Raw genomic sequence first — 13,438 nt, forward strand, 5'->3', positions numbered from 1 at the left:
CAGTCACATATTCCTCCTCATTTTGGAACAATCAGATATAAAATACTCTAAAATAAGAATGCAGTTACCGCTTATTTCCTTCCTCAATTTCTTATCTCGCTTTATCACAACATTCGTAGCTGTGGCTGACAGAAATGGCAAATACATCCAGTATTTCTGATTTTTGTCGTGTCTTGCTTTTTATTTCACTTTCAGCTTTTTTGACTGGCCAATGACTCAAAAAATTAATTAAAGCCATGACTGCTTTATCATAGCTTTGGGAAGACAAGCTGCAAAATCCAGAGGTTACCAAAGCAGAATGGGATTTTAAAGAATGCTTGAAGCAGGTTCTGCTTCTTGTGCGAACTTCAGCTGTGCCAAAGTTTTTTGTAACTCTGTACACACATAAAAGCATATTCTAAACATATTTCAGTCTATATTTTAATTTACTGAGACCATTTGCTCAATTTGATTTATACTAAGGCTTTATGATTCTCAGATTAGTGTAAGAATGCAAGCAGGAAAATTAAATATGCCTTTGATTGTCTTATCATTTTTCCATGTTCTTTCAGATATTATGTCAATAGTCCAAAGGAGTTTTTGATGTGATGCACTGAATATTCTGACTTATTCATAGGAGAGCTCAGCATTGGGCACATCATTTACCAGCTCACTGCTGTCACAAGCTATTGCATCCTTCTTCCCTCTTGACCCAAGCTCGATTAATCTTTCAAGAGTTTTGGTTTGGGTATGGTTTTGAAACACTGTTGTTTTTCCCAGGAAGCCTTAAGAACCTGACCACCTGCTTCATGCTGTCTGGACAGCTCAAAGAACTGCAGAGGGAAGGGAATAATCTCCCCCAGACCCTTGACAGCATCACATTTCCACCCCGTCATGGTGCCCGGTACGTGCAGCGCTGGCAGGAAGAGCTGGGGAAACTCCTGTTTGCTGGGCCATGACCTGTGGAGCTGCATCATTTTAGGAAATACCAGGTTAGCTGCAGGAGCAGGGAAGTGTTACAGCTCTTTGTTCCTGCACAGAAGTTTTCAACATCAGTGAGAGCACCAGTGTGTGTATTCAGATTTCCATCTGTCATGCAAAGCATAAATCCAAAGCACTCTGAGATCAGTCACACCCAGAATATCTGAAGTTGCCTAAAATATTGGTGAATTAACATCTCACATTTTTCTCCAAGTTCTGAGTGGTGCAGACATTCTGTTAATCATATATTGCAAGCTGAGGCAATACATTAAGTATGGAAAATAGGTTTATATAACAAAGATAAGGCAGAACGAACTGGATTCACAAATGTCTTTCTACTCACTCTGTCTATAATCATTTCATTACATTTCTTTGGGGTTTATCCAGTTTTACTGTGACCACCTACTGACAATGACTCTGAAAGGAAAGAAGAAAAAGCATGAAATTCTAACATGCAAGACGTACAAAATAAATCCTGTGACGTTTTCTAATATGGGAATGTTCCTAAATGCCAGACTAAAACATCCCTCCAACGGTTTCTTTTACAGACTTCCCTTGTTCCAGAAACTTGGCCTGACTTAGGAGGAAACCCCATAGCTGTCCCTTAAATGTTGAATTGCATCAGTGTGGGCAAGATGTTGGGCCAAATTCCTTAATGGTGCAATTCCATGAAAATCAGAAATCCTACACCAGAGCTGAATCTGCCCTCTGGTATAAAACGATCTCCCTGGAGGCAAGACTTTTGGAAATAGTATCGTATTTTAATTCTAAACAGACAATTTGTTTTGGGTTGTATACAGAGCATGACAATCTCACTGCTATAAGAACCAGCTACATAAAAGGTGACTTTATCCCTGTTTCTTATGCTGCTTGATTTATCTGTGTGTGATTTGCAGGTAGCTACATGATCCTACAAACTTCTTTTTATGTAATGGAATGAGCCCCTGTTCCATTTAAGATTTTAAAAGATTACAGAGCTGGCGTTGGAACATTTGTACATTTTGCAATGAGTTAAGGAGAAAGGCTGCGTGTTGTTTATAATCTGGGAAGTACAGATCCCAGTTAATCTTACCCTTGGAGAACAGACAGTTATATTTTTTTATAAATTAACGGATCCTGACTGATTGCCTCCCATGACTGTGTTCACCAGTTTTGGAATTCAAAGGGCAAAATAGAACCTGCCTTTTGTAGAAGGTGCCAGGAATGGCATCAGGACACACTGCCGGGAGGGTGGCTGAGCCTTTTCAATCCTCCCCACACTGACTGGATTTGGCACCAGTGTGTGATATATCACCACTGTAACAAAGCACTTCATGCAAGCTGGTCATATCCTATGGAAAAAGTCTTGGAAAGATGTTGCAGAAAAAAAAAAAATTGACCTCTGTTCGCAGTTTTTCTAGAGATATAAGGTATTGTGAAATTTGAGGAGATTTTCACAGCTTGGCTTGTGAAATTCATTTCCAGCTCGACAGATTGTGATTTCACGATTTTGCACATCTGGATTTTGGCACAGGGCTGTGGGGGGGTGTCTCTGGCAGTTTGCCTCCCAGGACAGGGTGTTTGCTCCTGGGCAGGGAAGAGTCCAGTCCTGGCTGAGCTGTCCCCTGCCTGCCTGCCCTGGGCACTGTCTGTTCCACAAGGGAGAGGCTGCACAGCTGGAGCTGGCCCTGACATCAGTGAGCTCAGGAATCACTTGAATAAAAATGGTAATGATAAAGTCATGTTTTTAAAATTCAAGAAGTGTAAGAGATAGGCAAAAGAAGTTGTAGGGGTGTCTGTACTGTGTGTTCTGGGGAGCAAACAACATTTTCACTTGCTGAAAACACTGTGTGCACAGACTACTGAGCAATCTCTCTGCCACACTGCACCAGTGGGCTGCTTTTCAGGCCAGACATTTTGGGAGGGGGTCTTCTGCTTCTGGCAATCTTCCCAGAGGGGAACCAGTTGATGAAACAGGACTTTAAGCCAGGATTTTTTTAGCATTCACACCACAGAAGGAGAGTTTACAAAGGTGGCAAGAGCCATGTGCATTTTCCCTTTGTGCATTGCTGTGGGACAGCAAAGCCATCCTATTTTCCCACCAGGAGCACACAGGATCACAGAACCTCCCTTATTCTTATGGCATTGGAAGTGTGGTTTCAAAAGAAAAATCCCTGTGCTGTCTGGAATGCTCAACTGTTGGGTACCAGAGTCGGAAAACATCCTGCCTGCCACGAACGTTAGGAAAACAGAGCAGCCCTGACTCCAGTGCCAAGTGGTTTTTTGGAAGGCTGGCTCCCCTGAGAATAAAGGATATTGGTATCCAGCCAAGTGGGCAGGCAGGAACAGGCCCTGGGCAAGACACTGGAATTTTGGTGGAGTCTGAAATATTGTCTGCTTGTTTGTATCAGCTTCTGACTTTGGTATTTAGAAGGTGAGCTGCCCAAAACGTGAGGAAATGGACCACAAGTTGATAAAATTGGAATTCTTTTTCTGGCTATATTTAGAGGAACTTAAAACAGGGATTTCCCTTTTTGGCCACTCCAGTATCCAAGAGTAACCTAATATTTCTGTTAAAACCAGAAAAAATCCCCCAAAGGAAATTTCCTTTTTTCCCTATTGTACACTCAAAAATCCCTTCTTGTTGCAGGGAATTCATTTGGTTTTTACTTCCCCATTTCCCTGTTTAGATGAATAGTCCTGGTCTAATGGCCCAGTGAGCACTTCATCCAGAGTATTCCCCAGCTTATACTTCCTATTACTCTTGAAGAAGTGCTGTACTTCATCAAATGAGATTAAAACCCACCCTCAGGTGCTTGTATGAACTGCCAAAGCACACACACAAGCAAGAACTTTATTCAATATTTTTCCCTTCTATTTCTATGCTAATAAACATCTAAATGTAATTTTGGGGTCCATTGCTGCTTGAAATTCACCAGAAGTCGGGATGTTGGGACAAAAGTTGCACCCACTGAGCTCAAGAGACTTTTTTGTGTTGATCTCAACAGAGCAGGGCTGGGTCTTTATTTCCTCAACAAGGCTGGAAAATGTTCATTCTGCCTCTTTCCCCTGCACACACATATTTTCTTTTCTTTACAGAAGGAGTCATTTGTCTTTATCTCACCATTCACCTCTCTCTCTGATTGCAGTTAATGGAATTGTCACCTTTATGGACTCATGCTCCATTTCTCAACCTGTCTGGACTTTGGCCTCCAAAGGTTACCACAGCTAGTGAAGTAATATGATTGAGTCTTTTCCGACAGATTTATGCAAGATTTCTTCTCCAGCAAGTGTCACATCGAGTCTAGTTCTGCAAAAGAGAATATTTCAAAGATGCCAACTGTCATCTAAACCCACTAAATTGTTCTGTGGGGTTGAGAGGACTGAGGGCCATCTCGGGCAATGCTGATTTACACTTCCTGGAGCTGTTTCCCCGCTGCTTGAAATACGGTCTCTGGTTAATCACAAAAAAAAAGAACATCCCCGTCTCCCAGAAAGCACATTTAAAATGGAATTTTCATTAGTTACTCTGTAATGAAAAGGCAAAAGGGTGTATTTTAAGTGAATCTGTCCAGAATCTTGGAAGAAGGGAGGGTGTTATTTGATGGAAAACTACAGCAGCCACACACTAAACAGGAAAAATTGGTCTTGAGTTCATTTAAGACACATACATCCATAGAATATTTTCAAATTTATAGAAAGATTTTGTAATTATAGAGGATTCACTGCACATGTACCTGCTCCTCCTGCATTTGATACAAAGCACAAATTAATCATCATTATTCTGCACTAATATAACACCTCTTAACCTTCAGCTTTCAGAATATTTCAAAGGAGCAATGAATTAAGCCTCATGTGGGCTTGGGAATATGTGATAATCTAAACTTGGATTTTTTAATAAAAAGCATTTTCAGGACTTTGATTTTGGAAGTTGGAAACTTACAATTGTTCTTGAAAATATCTTCCTTGGTCACTCACTTGGAAAGAAACCATGTGAGTACTAGAGAAGTGAGAGGAAATGGAAAAATGTATTCAGCAAAAGTTAATAAATTTGTCTGTACTTATTTTTGTTATTTATTGGAGCAAAAAGATCTGGGTAATTCGAGGTGCTAATGTGATATAGGTGTAAAAAAGGCAAATTTGATGCCTGTCTGTAACTAAAAGAGTGCAGGGGGAATTATTATTGCCACTGTACAAGTCTCTTGCAAGCCATCATTTAAACATTACACAGTATGTCAGACTGATAACTCACGCTCAGAAAAGATGAATTCTGACTGACAGAAGTGAAGGAAAAACAATTAGATAATCCACAACTTGCTGTTATGAGAGAAAATAAATGATTAATATTTAAGTTGGCAAAACAAATAAGGGACTTCAGTGGTGTCTACAAATACATTGTGGGAGGAGAACAAGTATTATACTAAAAGAAACTGTCAGTGCATGACTATACAGAGGGCAGAAATAAATTTGTTTTTAATGAACAGAGGAATGGGATTCTGGAACAGAATCAGGTCCATTTCTCTGGGCTACGTTTTATTGCTTTTCAGTTGAACAAAACATTTGGGTATCTCCCCAGTCACGGTGCCTTGTTTAAGGCCACTGATCTAATGTGAAACAGCTCGTTTGTGTCTCTGAACTTTACACTTTCCCTGCATGGAGCTTCCCTGGCCAGAGTGGTGGCCCTGCTCTGAGATTTGTCCCCACGGGCCAGGTCTGACTCAGTTTGGGATGTGCACATCTCAGAAAACAGAAATTTACATCTCACTACACCGCAGACCTCCTGGGAAGCAAAGCAGAGCATGAGGGCACACATTCACACCATGCTGTAAAATGACTTGGAATTACAGTCAGGAGGGGGTATTTTATTTTTTAACCCATCTATTCAAAGCAAAACATTTGGACTAATGAACAAACCCCCAAACACTTCAGTTTGGGTCAAATGTCCTTTCTAAGCCAGCCCAGACACAAGGTATTCTCAATGGAAAAATCAATTTTCACCCAGATTTCAGTTTGGTATAAGCAGTGTTTTCCATCAGAAAACCATCCCAACGGAAAATTCCTAACTGGTTCTAGTACAAAGTGACCAGCAAAGCTCTCAAAATGATTCAGTGGCAAGGCTGGAATGAGAACCCACAGCTCCTGACCACGAACCCTGTGCTCTAACCACGAGACAAACACTCATCTTTCCCTGAGCAAGGTTGTTCGTGCAGCATTTCTGCTCGGGCCGAAGTGGGAATACTCTGGAAATGTTGCAAGAGAACTTTTTTTGCTGCAAGATTTCCTGTTGTAGAATATTTGGGGGGTAACGGGAAAAATCCCTGGTGGCTCCCTGGGGCCAGAAGTGTTTGGACATGATGGGAATGTGAGGGCTGCCATCTGCTCCTCCCTGCGTGGGCTGGGGAGGGTCACGCAGGGGTGTGGTGGGATCTGTCCCAAACCATGGAGCGCTCAGCCACGGCTGGCCCATGGGCTGGACTCGATGATCCAAGAGGTCTTTTCCAACCTCATTGATTCTGTGATTTCTCTGTTTTCCAGGGATGCATTTGAGGGCATCCTCTATCCGTTTTAAGTAAACCTTAACTAAACCCAGGGTTTTCTTCCTCACATCAGCAACTCTCCAGCTTTTCAGGTAAAACTCAGTGTCCCCATGCATAAAACCAATCTCATGGCTTGCAGCTGCTTTACTCATTTCAGAAGCATTTACATTACATTTAAGGAGGCTCAGGGTGAGAGATGTCCTGAGCCCTGACATTCCCTCCTGTTTATTTATTCTTCTATATGTTTCTACATAGTTATTTGCCTGTATGTTTTTATATATTTATTCTTCTATACGTTCATCTCAGCGGTCTCCACGTGGCTTCTCGCACCGCTTCTGCGACCCCCGATATTTCCCAGCCATGTACGCGGCAGAGGGGCTGGAAAATCACATTTATCACCCGTTTACAGTCCGCGCCAAGCCCCCGCCTTGTTCCCGGTGCCGACCCGGGCGCAGGGCGATTCCCGGCCCGAGCCGCCGCTGCCCTCAGCGCCCGGCGGCGCCGCCGCTTCCCCCGCCCGCCCCTTCCCGGCGCAGGCGCGGCCGGCCCGGGGCAGCCCGGCGGTTTTCCCGGCAGCGGCGGGTTCAGGGGACGTCCCCGCCGCGGTGTGCAGGCCCGGGCAGTGCCGGGGGCACAAGTAAGTGATGGCTGCAGAGTAAGTGTCGGCGCTGGCCGGGCCGCGGCGGCCCCCGGCCCTCAGCGCGGCCGTCCGTGAGGGGAGCGCCGCGCGCGCCGCCTCAGCGCGGCTCCCGCCCTCTCCTTGCCCCCGTCCCTGCCCCCGTCCCTGCCCCTTCTCCGCCGTGACGCCCGGAGGGTTCCGTCCTCCTCCGGTAGGGCTCGGATCCTGCTGCTCTGAAGGGAGCTCTGGCGTTCGTGTTGTTGTTTTAATCACCAGCGCCGCCTCCTTCCCCTGGGAGCCCCTGGCCGCAGCCGCGGGCCCCGTGCGGCGCGCCCCGGCCGTGCGTGGGCTGAGCGCTCACATCGCCCCGGATCAGCTCAGAGCCTGCTCTTCGTGCAGCCCGGGGGATTTACGGCCTGCTGGCTTTCCCGAGTTGTCTCCTCCTGACGTTTCTGTACAGCACGGCCATATGTGTGACTCCCACTGTCATTCAGGGGAGCGGGGCTGCCCCTCACAGTCCCCGCTGGGGTGCCCAGTGCAAGGGGAGGCGTTTGGTGTTGCCCAGGGTGGGCACAGGGATCCTCAGTGCCTCCTGTGCTGTGGGATCACCTTTATCCCAGCCACCTTTCCATGTGCTTCAAATGGGATGCACAGCTTTCTGGTGAGGGTAAAAGGAGAGGCACACGCTGATTCCTTCATGATGCCGAGTGACAGGATGTGAAGGAATGGCCTGAACCTGTGTCAGGGGAGGTTGAGGTTGGATAGTAGAAAAATATTTTCCCCCAAAGGGTGGTCGGGTTCTGGAACAGGCTGCCCTGGAAGGGTCACAGAACCAAATCTTCCAGAGCTCAAGGGAACATTTGGACAATGCTCTTGGGCCCATGGTGTGATTCTTGGGGTTCTGTACAGGTCCAGGACTTGGACTCAATTATCCTTGAGTGTCCTTCCCCAGCTCAGCTTTTTCTGTGGTTCTGTGAAAGGGCAGCTCTCAGTGACCTGACCTGGGCAGGTGGGACATGCACATCACTCCCACACTTGCCTAATCCTCCATATCCCTAGGAGATTTCCATAAATGTAGTCTCCAGTCTCGTCTCTCTGGCCCTTGTGTCCTGCTGCCACCGCTGCGTCCCTTGTCCTCGTGCAGCTCCCCTTTCTGGCACCTCCACAGCCTGGTCTCCTTGTCATGCCCCTGTGATCCCAGGCAGCTCCTGGGCTGGCACAGAGCACCCCCAGGAACCTGCTGGAATTTACTCGTGCTTGGCTCCGGAGCTGCCAGCACAGCCGTGTGCCTCACTGCTGCCAGGCTCTGCCCCGGTGAGGAACTGGTAACTTGGCAGATTCCTTCCCTGCTGAGGTGCCTGGGATTTGTTAGGAAGTTTAATAAACTTAGCACCAGTGCTCTTCTCTGGAGAGCACTTACGAAACAAATTCCAGGGAAGTAGAGGAAAGGACTCGGTCATCTCGGAGGTTTTTAAGAAGTAATAAGCAGACACATTGTTGGGAAGGTGGTCTTGTATTTAATTCCCTTGAATTTCACTCTCGTGTATTTCACTCTCGTGTATTTCACTCTCGTGTATTTCCTTCTTGAGCATTTCATTCTCGTCCATTTCACTCTCGTGTATTTCGTTCTCGTGTATTTCATCCCCTTGTATTTCACTCTCGTGTCTTTCACTCTTGTGTATTTCATTCTTGTCTATTTCATTCTCATGCATTTCATTCTATTTTCTTATCCTGGAAGACCATTTCCTTAAGTAGTTGGGGTTAATTTTTTTTAAGTGTACTAAGATATAATACAAAACCATGAAATTTTAAAGGCTCTGTAATGTTATTGGTCCCTTTCCTTCAGGAATGTGTATGAGCATATGGAAAAAAAAAAAAAAAAAAAAGAGACACTTGTTTTTCCTGGGAAGAGTGTCTGGGATAGGAGGATGAATGCAGAGAGAATTGGTTGCTTGTAGGGACAGCTGTTCCCAGCTATAAGAATCATAGCAGAAATAAATTTATAGTGTCAGTAGAGACTAAATAAACTAGTTCTATGCTAGGAAGTTTTTATGTGTATTCTTAGCCACTTTTCTTTCTCCATTCTGTGTTTCTCAGTAAAATTATCATTTTAAAACATTGGTTCTTTTGAATAAATAAATAACTGCTTTTGTGCAGAATTAGTGCTTCTTTTAACCTAAGCTAATATGCAACCCCACTTCCCCTTAAGTAGTTGTGACAGGAACTTTGGGGAGAGTGTTTTTGAAATTGCAGCCCAAATAAATGTTTAATTTTAAACTGACAGATTACTTGGGGCTGTCATTCTTCTCAGGCTTTTACTATGCAAGAGTGAACAAATCCTGTAAAATAAACCGTGGATTGGGCTTATGGACACATGTTTGCTTCTGGGCTGAGCATCTTGAAGTGGTTTGCAGCATGTCTTTAAAAATTTATTTCACTGTTGCATCTACTGCTGGCCTAAGTGCTCCAGTATCTGCCAGGAGTAATTATAGGCAGTTGGTTCAGATGTTGCTTAAATGTGTAAGCCTTGATGGGAAATGCAGTGGATTTCAGCCAGAATGCTAATTTTGATGTTTTATCATTTCATAAAACTGTGAACTCAGAACAAATTATTTTTATACTGATCCGCTGATACGTAATCACAGGGTTAGTGCCAGATTCAAGCGTGATGTAGCACCGGAATCTAAAGATGGGATTAAAGTCAGAGTATCAGCACTAGCCTAGCTTGGCTAATTTGTATCCACAGTGGCATAATGGATGTATTTACCCATGTAACCTGCACAGAAACTCCTGGTGCCAAGGCTGGTTTGCTGCAGGAATGCAGTTTGAAGCTGTGGTGTGAATTGTAATTGTGCCTTTTGTATTGCATTCTCCTCCAAATTACGTTTTATGACTTAAACAGATATTTTGCAAATTCACATTATTGTGCTAGACTGTGTTTATAGCATACTGCTTTTTTGTGGCGTGTGCTTTGTTGGTTTTTTATTTGTTTCTCCATTTTCATCATAGCATAGAGTGAAAAAAAATAAAAAAAAGTCACAGTACATGAATCAATTTTACAGGCAAAGAGCAGAGATTATTCTCTCTGTCCATCATGAGTAGGTTAAAGTGATAGAGACACAGGGATATGAAAGATCTTCCTTAGCATTAGATTGATAAGCTGTGGATCCAAACACTTGGGTCCATCAGTCATTTTGGAGCCTGTTACCTCTTTTCAACTAGTCATGAAGCTGCTACAGCCAGAATTTATGTAATAATTAGATGGCGTTTTTTCCCCCCTCAGTCAATGTAAACAAGATAGTGTCTTCTTTCAGGGCTCCAGGCATTCTGCAGAGTCATTTGGGACACGTCTGTCTGCCAGGTCATTAGCACAGCCTTTGGGGGTGTGTGCAGCTGCAGCGTCAGAGCAGGAATGGATCTCAGCAGCGTGGTGTGCATGGCTTGGTTCCACTGCTGTTGCCAGGTTGGGGAAAAGGAAGGGTGCTGCTAGACACCCCGTTATTCCTTAGGTTTTCCTGCCTGGGAGTTGTGTCCTGGCATTTACTGATCAACATTTCCTCTGCTGGACAAACTGGAGGTTATGGCAAGAGTTCAAAATCCTGCCATGGTGTGAGTGCACCTGTGATGTTCATGAGTGTCAGGGATTTATCCTGAACTCCTGATAGTGGCGGGGGGGTTGCCACTGATGGATGCAGGATCAGAGCCTGCTTTTGAAGTGATGGCCCAGTCCTAGCAGGGCCCAGAGTGCTTCAGAGGGAATTGGAGCTGTTGGTTTTCCCCAAAGGCTGTGTCTTCTCACCTCATGTTGTGTGTTCTCACAGCCCTCTTCTCAGCCTTCCTTTTCCCTGAGAGCTCCTCTCTGCAGGTGCTTCCTGCTGTTCCCGGGGTTAGGTGGGCTCTGCAGCAGGGGCAGCTGCACTTGTTTCCTTTGTGTGCCACAGTTACAGGCTGGGGACAGCTGGGTGTGCTCGGCGTGGGCCTCGTGCTGCTGCTGCCGTGCAGAGCCCATCGGGGTGTACAGCAACCTCAGCAGGGCCAGGGAAAACCAGGGGGAGCAGCCCCGAGTCTTCCCCAAGCATGTAGCTGGAAGAGCTCCTGGATCCCTCTGCTGTGAGCTCAGTGTTTGGGGACCTGCCTGAAGCTGGACATCCCTGGCCAGTTCTGTGCTCCCGAGCAGCACCTCTGAGCTGACACCAACACGTTGTTTTCCTGCTGCAGCATCTCTGAGCAGTATCTCCACCTGCCCACAGTGGCCTTGGCATTATTTCTTGCTGTTTATTAGTACTGACTACTGCAGTGTGTTATGGTGCTTGTGTTACTGCCACCTCCATGAGCACTCAGAGCAGGGAAATGCTTTTTGTCTGTAGAGATTGTGAGTTCAGCTCAATAGCCATGATGTGTGGATAGCGGCAGTGAGGCCTTTGGGGGTGATTCAGAATGCAATGGATTCATGGCTGCATGGAGAAAGTAAATACACAGCAATTGCTTAATGTCTCCTCTAGCTCAGGAACTCAGACACATCAAACAAAACTAGCAGGTGGCATGCTCAGAACAAACCAAAGGGCTTTTTCCTGCATTGTTTACACAGAACTTTATAACTCGTTACCACAGTCGTTTGCAATTAGAAAAGTTTCCCTGGATTCAGAAAGAGCACAAACAAATTTAGAGAGGAAAAACCCTTCAAGGTCTGCTAATCCTAAAGATAAAATTTCTGGCTCAGGAAGTGCCTTTACTATAGATAGCAGGAGGAAAGGTGTCCTGGGGAAGGACTGCTGGATGAAAAGGGCAGGCATATGCTTTTCTTACGGCTTCTGCTGTTTGTGGAGGATCCTGGGCTAATTGGACCTTTCATCTGACCCAGCACAGCCATGCTCTGCTCTTTAATCAGGGGCCAGAATGCCATTGCTCCTATTTGATCATCAGTACCACAGGCTATGTCTGCCTGTGTGAGCTGAAGACAGGAACTGGAAGGAGAGCAAATAATTCTTTCTGTACAAACTCTTCTCAAGTAGAATACAGAGAAAACCAGCCCTGCTGTTGGTATTTACTGACACTGGTCATGCTGACATCCTTCTGCTGTTCCTGAGTGAGATAACTATGTAGGCAGTAGAAGCTGAAAATAAATAATTTTTGGATCTAATTTCTTAGAATAATTTAGTAATTTTCATTTCTCCCCTTCCTGGTTACATTAGGATAAACCCAAATGTGCCTTGCTTTAAATCAGAGCAGGTGGAAGTAGTTTGGCCTGAAAGTATTTAAAATCCAAAAGATAGAATTAGAGGGCAAAGGGCAGCAATGAAGTAATGACTTTGTCTTGGACACTGAAAGCAAGGGGAAGAAAAAAGATCTGGAGAGACATTACAGCAAATTAGTACATAGTGAATTATTTATAGAGAGAAAAGGAGATAGTAGAAAATAGTAGAATATTAGAATAGTAGAAAATCAGTCTGCCCGTGCTGGGATTTGTTGACATTTTGTTACAATGTTAGGGGGACAGTTAGGAAGGTTTTGATGGAACAATCTAAATATTATAGGACTGGAATCAGGGTTTTATCCTACTACTGAAATCTTTCATTATTTTAAGCTGGTTTTCCTTATAATATGTAAGAAAACTTCACAGAATGTACCAGAGAACTGATGAAAGAATCTAGAGGTGTTTGGTTTTCAATGAAGAAGCATATTTTCCCCAGCTCCATTTTTATTCATTCCAGTTTTGTTACTGTTAGCACAGTCCTCACATTCCTAAGACAGATCCTGCATGTATATTTTTGTTTGGGGAAGGGAAAAGGGGAGGTGAGGTGTGCTTTTGTTCCTTGTGTTTGTTTTGTTTGCTGTGGGGTAGCTGACAAATAAATGCTTGTTGATAGTTATAGCACACTCCCTTGGGCATTTAAGGATATTCGCTATATTAGTACTGCCCTTCACCACAGTGTTAGAATTCCCCATCTGCTCCTGCTCTCCCACACAGACATGTGCCTTCTTTCTCTTTCCACATCCAAACAGGAATTACAGAAGCTGGAAGAGCAAAGGGAGTTCACTGTCTTCAAGCAGATCCTGCCACTCTACCACCACCACTTGTACTGGTTACTTACCTCTAGCAAGCCAACAAAGTGCTGAATTTCCAGTATAATGTCAAAAGGGCTTGTTTTGGTTAATGTCCTTTCTACAATTGAAAAGCAGCTTTTCTTTAGCATATTTAGATCTTTTCACACGAAGCTTATGAAGCCTAATTTGAGCCTGTTAATCTTTTTCTTGGTAACCCATAGAAAAGCACAGCTGCACTACTAAAAACACTCTGTTTATCCACAATCACCGGGTCTGGGCAGCCCGCAGCGTTCCAAAG

General features: G+C 44.6%; 1 protein-coding gene across 12 annotated transcripts in view; it reads left to right on the top strand.

Moving 5' to 3' along the window:
* The window catches only part of FGGY (FGGY carbohydrate kinase domain containing), a 282,290-nt gene that overhangs the window by 148,209 nt on the left and 120,643 nt on the right, over window positions 1–13,438 (top strand). For 9 of the 12 annotated variants that reach the window (XM_054286331.1, XM_054286333.1, XM_054286338.1 and 6 more), the window contains one exon: window positions 760–971. The gene's annotated coding sequence lies outside the window, so the exon portion shown is untranslated. Of the gene's footprint in view, window positions 1–759; window positions 972–7,069; window positions 7,114–13,438 lie in introns of those variants that run through there. The other 3 variants (XM_054286332.1, XM_054286335.1, XM_054286343.1) reach the window with 3 other exon arrangements.

The sequence above is a fragment of the Melozone crissalis genome, unplaced genomic scaffold, assembly GCF_028551555.1.
Source record: "Melozone crissalis strain CALT ecotype California unplaced genomic scaffold, PUWL_Pcris_2 ptg000045l_1, whole genome shotgun sequence".
Classification (NCBI taxonomy): Eukaryota; Metazoa; Chordata; class Aves; order Passeriformes; family Passerellidae; genus Melozone; species Melozone crissalis.